Genomic DNA, 10,216 nt, shown 5'->3' on the forward strand with positions numbered 1-10,216 from the left:
CGGCAGAGCGGTGCCGTCCCGAGGCCGTGCGGAGGCAGCCGGCCCCGCTCCCGTGTCCCAGCACACAGGTCCTTCTTCTCTAGCAGCGTACCTTGAGGACCTCTGATCTTCAAAGTTGCAATCTGCTCATCGGGATCGCAGGCGTGCCGAGCTGTGAGGCTCTCCCCTCCAAGAGAAAACGGACCGTCGTCTGAGGCATCCGCAGACGCGTTTAAAGTTGCCCAGCGCCGTAACTACGGCCCGAAGCAGGCGGCCTCACCGCCACCCGCATCTGCCCAGATGTGCGCTGGGCTGGGGCAGGCTGGCAGGCCGCGTTCCCGTCCCCACGGCGTCCAAGAGAGTCGTAGTTTTTGGATGTCCTTTGGAAATGCTAATTAACCTCTTTTTCAAAGTGTTTTCCGTGTCTAACCTGAAAATAGCTCTCTGCACGACTGTTAAAGGGACATAGTTTAATTTCCTTCAAGTACTTTTTTTTCCCCAGTCATTTCAGTCGCATAATCAACCGTAACATTCAAGAAGCACGGTGAAAACGTGAAGGTCATAATTTAATGACACATTTAATGATGGCTAGGAAATGCTGTCCATGCCTCAGCACTGAAGGCAAAACAGGCTGCTGCTCACTCCTCCTGCGCTGGAGGAACGCTGTCCCTCTTTTACCTCGGTGAAAGAGGTGCTGATGGCTGTTGCCATCTGCAGAGCAGCTGCAAGGCAGGGCAGGCAGAGCAGCCTGCTGCAGCCACGCTGCCCATTAGCAGCTGAGCAGCCCCACCGAACACTGAGCTGCTCCACACAGCAGTGCTCCTGCCTCACCTCTCACTTCAATTACAAACATCCACAGATTTCAAGCTTAATTCCATGCACGAACACAACTAGAAAACTGGTTCCTCTTCTTGGCTCCTGCATCACGGTGACAGTTCTATTTACTGTATCTCGATAAGCACAGAGCCTAACTTCCCCATTTCTGAACCTGTCAGGAACTGCTTTAGGTAAGAGAAGCTATGCTCAGGGGCTTCAGTAGTAGTTCAAATATGCTTCCCAAAGTCTGCTAACAGCATCGTAAGGCACTCATAATTATGCAAGATGCATCATGAGCATCAAAAGCCAGATCCATACTAACCCTTCCTTCACAGATGTCTTACTTTTGTCCACATATGTAGAGGCACTTTAAACATAAGCTGGGAAGGGTCTGTGTTTCAAGTCCCTTCCCACTACAGCAAGGTAAGGGATTAGAACAATGGCCTGGAACTTCCCAGGGCCTCCTGCCTGTTGACTGATACCAGGTTGCAGTAACTGGCCATCCGGTGGTCACGCAATGCCATTTCAGCCCTAGAGGAACTCCTGCAAATCCCTTGATACTAAATTGTAGTCTGATGTAACATCTTGGGATGGAATTTACCTGTACTATTTATGCTTCATGCTCATTATCAGGTCCTATGCAAAGTTAAAACTAAACAGCATTTTAAAGCTATCAGTGGCATGGATTAGAAATCTCTCAACTCTTCTGATTATCAGCAGTTAGAGAACCTTTTCCTATACCGTACTTCTATTTTAACAGCATAATTATCTTTTATTTGCCATAAATTGAATAAACTGTGTGTTGCAGCAGAAGCACAGCCTGTATTTAGAAGCAGAGCATTAGTACATTTCAATATACAAAAAATTAGAAAAAAACAGATAGGGGACCCCACTAATTGAGCAATGTCACACTCTCAGCAATAGCCAATACAGCCTGCTGCGAGTAATAAAAACCAGCAAGGTCACCTGCATGATTAATTTAGTCTGTTAAAGAATGTGACAGAAGTGACAAAAACAAGCAAAAACACAACAGACAGCAACCTCGCTCAGATATTTGTGAAAAAATCAACAACTCCAGTCCCTCATTGTTTTGGATGGAAGTTCTTGTTGTACAATTCACTGATAAGGATGAGATCAATAAAGAATACACACGCTGTGCCCTTGTGAAGGACCTGCCATGCTGTGACACCACGCAGCACTTTTCTCAGAAGTGCCACCCAAGCATTATTAAATTCACCACAAGGAGTTACTCTTCGGCAAATGCTTCCACAGTATTATTATGTTTTGTTTTCTTTTTGACAAGTAAGATTTTTTATTTTTGGGTAATACAGATGGCGGCTAAAACACTTGTACTTATTTTACTTAAAACAGGTGAAAGGATGCACTTTAACTAACTCCACAATAGTCATAAAAATAGTAAGGAAAGACAAGAAAGAAAGAAAAACAACCCCCTATCTGCACAAAGGGCTTTTTTTACCTCAGCTTCAGAAGCCCATAGCCTAGATTTTACTAAGGATGAGACATGATCCTCTCAACATAAATTAAAACTTTCTCAGGCTCTGCTTTCAATCCTCCTCACCTGCCCTGGCCTTCAGGGGCCCTTCTGCCGGCTGGGCAGTGCTGGGGTGTGATGAACGACACCTCTGCTGTTAGTCATGCTGATAGCGCTTTTCCTGGGAACTTTAGATCAGCTGACAGTTTGTGTATTTATTTCACAGTGGTTGATCTTCGTGCTCTGTTAAGCTGGGTGTAATTTAAGGGACCACAGTACATTTGGCAGTTGGTGACAGTGCTGTGCGTTTAGAAGAAAATTGCTGTAATGGAAGCATACTGCTAAGTATAATGATGCTTGTGATATCAAAGGAACAGTAATGGATTAAAGGTACTGCAGGACCAACTGTTGTGTTTCTTCATTACTTTGACTGAGCTGATCAAAGTTTTTGCTTGTGCGAAAAGTTCTGTATTACATAGGCTTTGCTTTCTCCTGATACCTCTTCTTGCTCGAACTCATGAAGTCTGATTTCAGTTTAAATGGCTGTGCTCTCACTCTGCATGAAAATACATCTCTTGTCAACTGAAAATCTGTGTTTTATATGAAACAGTGCTGAAGACCTCTGTAAGAAATGGCCAAATGCTAGTATGAACAGAGGAAGCTTTCTAAAGCTAGTAGCAGCTGACAACAGAACGCTGTAATTAGCAAGTCTGATGCTAATGCACTTGTCAAGATGTTCAGAGACGAATCAAGCTCAGATTACCCGAGGTGTAGAATGCCATCCAGCGAACACCCAGCAGTACCTTCTGGGAGGTGTCATGTGGTGAATGGGATGCTCAGGTAGAAGTGCAGACAGGAGGGCGTTTGTCTGAGCCCAGCTTATTGCTGTTCTAAGCACGTGCACTTGGGGTGTGAGCTTCCTGCTAGATAAAAAGGTCAGTGAGAGTTGGGGGGAATTTGAAGTCCAAGAGGCTGCTAGTGGGAGCAGGAATTCCAGGAGAGGCATGTTAGCTATTGAGCTCTGTAGGGAAAGGTGTCCATAATAAATTGTTTTCTGTGCTATGAATGCAAGACAGGTGCTCCCAGTCCAATTATTGATCCTACATCATCATAGCCAGAAACTTTTAAATGTTTGCTTGAAGCTTTCTAGTTTACATTTAATAAATGAAAAGAAATATAAGAGATATGAAAACAGGCCCTCTTCGAGATCCATTCAAACCTAGACATGATTTGCTTATATTTGCTTATATCAAAGACTTGTTGCACTTCTTGAGCCTTTCATCTTAGGATCCTTGTGCTAGTTGGGTTAGCATCTCTCTTTTACATCTGACAGTGTACAATATATTTTCAAGCATTTTGTTTTTACTCTGTGTAATCATCCATGCTGAGATTTACTGTGTGGGGCCTGAGGTTTGTAGTTCATTCCTCCCCATTCCAAGCATTGCCCAGGTAACAATCCGGAATTATGTGACGCAGTCAGAGATTCCTTTCTTTGGTCTACACGTGCTGACTCCATTCCTGGGACAGTGTCCTGTGTAACTACCTGCAGACATCCTGCCCCCAGAATGCATTCTTAAAAATTAGTTGCAGAACACTATGGAAATGTGTTATAAAGAACTATCCTGCTGAGGTAAAGAGATGGATGGGATGAGAGAATATATTTCCAAACCTTAGCTTCTATAATTTTGTTGCTTAGGAAATCTGTTCCCCTTGATAAAATCTGTTTTCTTTTAGTGTGTGGAATCATTGTGATACTTGGTATTTGTGTCAACATTCTGCTTTGAAATACTGAACAGCTGCGAATTATTTGTGTCTAGCTCAGGACAAGCATCAAATACAGAAAAGTCCCGAGACGTGTTTTACGTGACTCTCATGAATTGATATTATAGCAACGAAAGCAGTCTGCACATAACCTTCATGATCATTTCTGAAACCTCTCTTCTCGTTATTTTATTTATTTACAGTGCCACAATTGGTTTCACTTGTATTACTTTTACTGAAGATGCCATAAAGCTTAACACAGGAGGCAATAACAAAAGCAAGTCGATGACGATAATGTGGGAGATGAAGTATGTCAGGCTTACTCATACAGCCTTCTGAGAGATGACAGCTAAGAGGAGCAGCCAGTATGTTCATTTAGTTTGCCCGTCTCTTGAACCAAAGAATTCTATCGGAAAGGACTTCTTATGAATTAAAAGCATTTAATATTAGAGTGTTTAAATTTAACTAATTGTATTTGGTATTTCCATATAGAAATAGAAGGGGAAAAAAAGTGATGTAGACAAGTATTTTGATTATTTTATTAAAATAAAAGTACTTGCATTTTTATCTTAATAAAAATGAACAAACTTGAATATACTGAGTTGTATCAGATTATTATAATAATATAATAATACTGATATTATTCACTAAGGTACATACCAATCACATTATGTATTCATGAAGAAGAAAGATTTATATTTATAATATATATATACTATTTATATATATTCTTTGAAACAAATTTTGATCAAGGGGAAAAGGACATTCTTCATTCTTCTTTTCATATATACATTGCAACTCCTTAAATCAATAGTCTGACTGCATGTGTTGCATTTCACTCAAGGATCACCAGGTGTTACACAAACAATGATTCATAAAGATTCACAACCCTTGACAAGTTATGTAAATATTTATACAAACATCAAACTGATTGGCAAATTGAGTCACAGAGAAGTGGTGTGATGAAAAACTTGCAACTTCTATATTTTTTAGATGTGCTGGATATGTGTACAGATCCAGAGAAGTTAACGAAAACTGGATTGCAAGAGCAGCAAGTGGGGTGACCTGAATAAATGGTCATGTTTCAAGATTTCAGCTTAGGTTGCTTTATGCACGATTGCACAGCTATTCCTCCAAATAATGTGAATCTATTGCATGAACAAGAGCTAATGAGACCTCCTAAGATGATGCCTGAAAGGGGCTGAAAGTATGGAGCTCCAGCCTATGGAACGCATAGCGATATTTTCTTCAGTCCCATTGGAGAACTGAGGATCTGTTTTATAATGAAAACACAAAAGACTGAGAAAACTTTTAATATTACTTATTTATATGTAAACAACACTATGCATTTAAAAATAATCTTAGTGGATTGTTTCTGGACTGCAAGTGTGATATGCTTAAAAATGCACTGACTGATGAAGTAGACAAATTCACTGCCTGATATTCCATAATAGTCCTTTCAATACATCCATGCCCTGAAGGATAATTGTGCAAATGATGATTTCCAAGGAGATGCAGGAGAGCAGACTGCCTGCCTAGTGCAGATATCAGGGAGGATCCCTGTGCAGGATTGCTTTCTGAACGCCTACCAAATCCTAACTGCTTGTGACAGAACTGGGTTTTGCCAGGTTAGTGTAAGATTTTGACTGTAGAGCCAGAAGAGAATAATATAATTCAACAAGCAATTCCAAAAAATAATGCTTCCTGTCTCATTGAGAGAAACAGCTGTAAAAGGCAAGAACATGGTTTTAAAGCTTAAATGAAAATATATGTTCAGTAATTTGGCGGGAGATCAATATTTTGTATCATTCTTTCAGTACTGTACAGTACTGTTCTGTACAGTATTGTTCTGCACTTTCCAATGCCTTAGAAATTACACCAGACTAGCACAAGACCTAGACTGGCTGAATTGTACAGAAAGAGTCAGCTGGGCAATGGAGGCAGCATGTCTTATTTAGTATAGGGCTAACAGGAGACTCAGGAATTTTTTTTGAGAAATGTTCCCAGCAGTAATATATAGATTTAATAATCTCCAAGCCTGAAGTAGATGGTCCATGAATGTGTAATGTTGTATTGCAATTGTACAGTATCTTCAAATAAAAATGTGATGATAGAGGGGCATGGAGCCTGATGAGAAAGAGTGGCCTATTGCTTCAAACTGCATGAAGATCCCTGTTCTAAAGCAGCAGAAATACCATTACTATTCTTACAGCAGAGGAGATGAGGTTTTGGAAAGATTTAAAACCCTAAGTGTCTAGGACTGCTTATGGTCAGAGAAAATCCAGAATATCAAAACTGAGGTTAAAACAAATGCCTGCAGGGTATGATTTGATCAGTATTGGTGCATGTGGGATTTTGGAGGTCAGGTGCCCTTCTTTGAGAGGTTTTACATGAGCAGAAAAAAGCTGTCAGCAGACAGCATTTAAATAGCTGTACTGGGAGATTTTAGTTGATCTTCATGTATATTATGCTTTCCGGTGGTTGTGCCTTGGGAATTTAAATCTCTTAGAGTCTTCCTTAATCCAATGAGAAAATTCTCTGTCGATATTTGTGTGTGCATGTCAGGAACTTTGCGAGAGCTGGAGATCTGTAATGGCAGAACCAATAATGAAAGTTCTTCAGACCTGCAGCGTGCACATCAGAGATGCAGTCATTTCTGTCTTGTGCCTGAAAGTTCTGAAGAATGTTCTGAGGACATTCCAGGAAGGGATCAAATGTTTTAGTTTATTGCAGCCTATGGGACTGTGCTCCCTGTTCTAGTGACATGTCTTTGGTGACCCAGCAGTGCAAGAACACTTTTGCAGCATATCCAGCAGTGGAAGTTAAAACAATTCCTCCCTCCCAAGTTTAACAAGACATACACTTACGTTCCATTAATGCAATCTTACTGCATAGCAGAAGTGCTCAATTCAATTAACCGCTATCCAAACCTGAACATTTGCTGACCTTCTAAACAATCTGGATGATGAGATCTGTAACTGTACCAATACAGAGCTGAAAATCTTCCTGCTCAAAAACTCAGAAGAAGATGCAACTATCGTCATGTCAAAGAAACTTGCTCCACAATAGAATGGTACCTCATAGAGACTTTTGCTGGTAGTGAATGTATGGATAGTCACACATTTGTAACAAAAAAGCGTAGCTAAATTTTACAATGTTCTTGTGAGATTTATGCAGTTATATGTGTTTCTTAAAGTTCTGATTCTAAAGATTTCAGAAAAAAATCAGCTTTTATTAAAGGAAAAAACATATGTATTCCAAAGTCTTGTGTTTCGGGAAAAAAAACCTTACAGTGATGCAGAGACTGTAGCTAAAATCAGAAAGCATAGTAATATTATTTGAAGTTTTGAATCTCCCAAGAATGAGCAATTTTTGTTCACTAGTATTTGAAAATAACAATAAACTCTGCCTTCATGGTAATAAGTGGCACATCTCCCATTGATTTCACTGGGCCTAGAATTCTCCTTGTCTCTTTTCTAGCTCTTATGTAATTGCTAAATAATTTCAAAAACTGGATTTTTAGGTTGTTTTTCTGTGTTTAGAAAGAAATATGAAATCTAGCATTGAACACTACAAATACAAAATCAAAATGACATGCAGCACAGAGCCAGCCTTGCTATCTTCCTGAAAAATGTAAGCCTTTGGCATTGCAGAGGTTTGTTATGGAGAATTTTACTATTCTAAGTGGCAGCAGTGGCACATTTTGAATTTAGGTCAACAGATACTTGTCTAGTCCCTAACTGTTACATGAATGCTATCCTAAAACAATCCATCTGTGTCTTATCACTGACTATCGTGCTCCTCTACAGTACCGCTCTTGGGTGATTTTGAGGAGGATTTTGTGCTAAGAGGTTTCTTATTTCTGTAATGAACTGTTATCCCGAAATATCCTATTTGTCATGATTCTTAAATAGCAGCATCTTAAATCAAGAGACTTAATATAACAAATCCTACTATTTTGCTGTGATTTCCTTTTAATTGGGTTTGAAAGTGATGGAAATCCAGTGTGATCAGATTAGGCTAAAGCATGGCTTGGACTGCATTAGCATATAAGGAAGTAAGATTGTCTTTCCACGTATGGATCAGTAACCTCTATTCTGTTGAAGGAAACAGAAGTGTTGTTATCTGTTTACTTACTATTATTTGAAGTGGATAGGGAATGGGCAAATAGCTAACAGCATAGGGAGTACTTTTAATCAGAGACTGTTAATCAGAGACTGTAAAACATAAATGCAAATTTTTTTGAATCCCTGTTTCTGTGAGATTATTGTGGGTTACTCAGTGACAGAATCGTTAACCATAAGGAGATATATTTTAACATGTGGTCAATAAGCACAGTGGTATCTGTAGGAGTCTGTGCTCATGTTAACCCTAGCATTAGAGTGGACTGCAAAATGCTTAGGGCTTAAACTGTAAAAGGAATAGAAGTTCTGATATGATCAAAATAAGCTTATATCAAAAACATAAGAACAAAACAAAACACGGCCAGTCTTTAATTTTTTTTTCCTTTTAATTGCTGGAATTTTCTTGGGTGTGAATGTTGTTTATGGAGGTAAAATCTCAAGGGAAAAAATCATAGAATTGTAGAATCAAAGAATGGCCTGGATTGAAAAGGACCATAATGATCATCTAATTTCAACCCCCCTGCCACGGGCATGGTTGTCAACCACTAGACCAGGCTAGGTTATTCCAAGGTTATTCAAGGTTATTCCAATCTACATCCCAAATTTTTGACTCTATTAACCATAAAGAGATATTTTAAGAAAAGAGGTATGCAGTAATTCTTTTCCCCCCCAGAAAGCAATTTTGAAAAGAATAAGGCTGAATAAACCCAAATGATGGTGGGAGAATACAGGATGAGCTGCCAGAATCCCTTGGATTGTTCTCTGAAATAAAACAACCCACTAAGCCTATGTTATATTTCTCATCCACCATCAGTGCATGTGTCCCAGGGGGATAAAACACAACAGACAGCCAAGTACAGGAACTGGGAGCCCACACATTCAGGGCTTTGAATCAGAATGTGGGCACTCAACAAAAACAACCTTTGGGCAGGTATTTTCCTCCCGCCAGAACAAATGGGTAATGAAGTACAAACAGAATTAATTAAAATTATTCTTTCAGTAGATTTCAGGTTGCATGCTTTCCAGAGTTGTGAGCCTCAGAGAATATTCTGATAGAGAAGCAGCCAATGGCACTGTGTGGATTTTCTTTCCCCCATTTATTTTTCTTACAAAAAGACAAGATAATGCTAATATTTATAGTCTGTAAGGATTAACAAACTCCCTGCAATACTCTTACTAGGTAGGCTTTTAACATGTTGTTTAATAAGTTGTTTAATAAGTTGCACCAGGGGAGAATCAGGTTGGACACTGAGAGGTGCTTCTTCTGAGAGAGTGGTCAGGCACTGGAACAGGCTCCTCAGGGAGGTGGTGGAGTCACCATCCCTAAGGATGTTCAAGAAATGTTTAGATGCTGTGGTTTGGTGAGAAATGTTGGTGGCGGGTGGATGCTTGGACTGGTTGATCTTGGAGATCTTTTCCAACCTTGGTGATTCTATGATCCTATGAATATTCACAATGCATGTGTGAGAAGACTCAATCAGGAGAATTGTGCTGTCACAATGCTTTGTGTGTCCAGCATAGGTCAAAAATGGAAAGTGATGAAGGGCCACTGACAGGTGGGAGGAAGGAAGCATGATCCCCTTTCTGACCACAAACTACCTTCACAGGCAGAGATACATGATCTACCAGCCTCACATCCTTTGTGTGCTTGTACCTCCTGCACGTTGGATAGCTGTGTTCCCAGGACAGGTCATGGTAGGTACCCCAAGGGAGATAACTTTTTTCCTGGGTAAGCAGAGCCCTGCCTAACTGAATGGGAAGAATAATCCAGAGCGTGGATCTGGGACAAAGTCACAGAACTGGCTTCTGAGTGCACATCTACAAGGTTCATTGGCTGCCTTGCATGCTACACACCTGGGAATCTCACATCTAATTTATCTTGAAAAAGGTTAACTACCCACAAAGGAGGCTGAGAGAAAATAAATCAGCCTGGTAGTTAAATAAAGAAAGAAAGAAAAAGCATTTTTTAGATAACAAGTTACAGTGAGAATGAGCCTGCTAAAAGTAGGTAACGCTGAACTTCAGTATTGTGGCAGATTAAAAA

The 10,216-nt window shown here is 40.0% G+C and overlaps 1 long non-coding RNA gene across 1 annotated transcript; it reads left to right on the forward strand.

The window, feature by feature from the left end:
- The first annotated feature begins 3,749 nt into the window (after positions 1 to 3,749).
- Positions 3,750 to 4,314, forward strand: LOC109365467. The gene is made up of 2 exons (XR_002111099.1): positions 3,750 to 3,917; positions 4,252 to 4,314. It is a non-coding gene; the product is annotated as an uncharacterized LOC109365467 (long non-coding RNA).
- The last annotated feature ends 5,902 nt before the right edge of the window (positions 4,315 to 10,216 follow it).

This window comes from Meleagris gallopavo, chromosome 1, assembly GCF_000146605.3.
Source record: "Meleagris gallopavo isolate NT-WF06-2002-E0010 breed Aviagen turkey brand Nicholas breeding stock chromosome 1, Turkey_5.1, whole genome shotgun sequence".
Classification (NCBI taxonomy): Eukaryota; Metazoa; Chordata; class Aves; order Galliformes; family Phasianidae; genus Meleagris; species Meleagris gallopavo.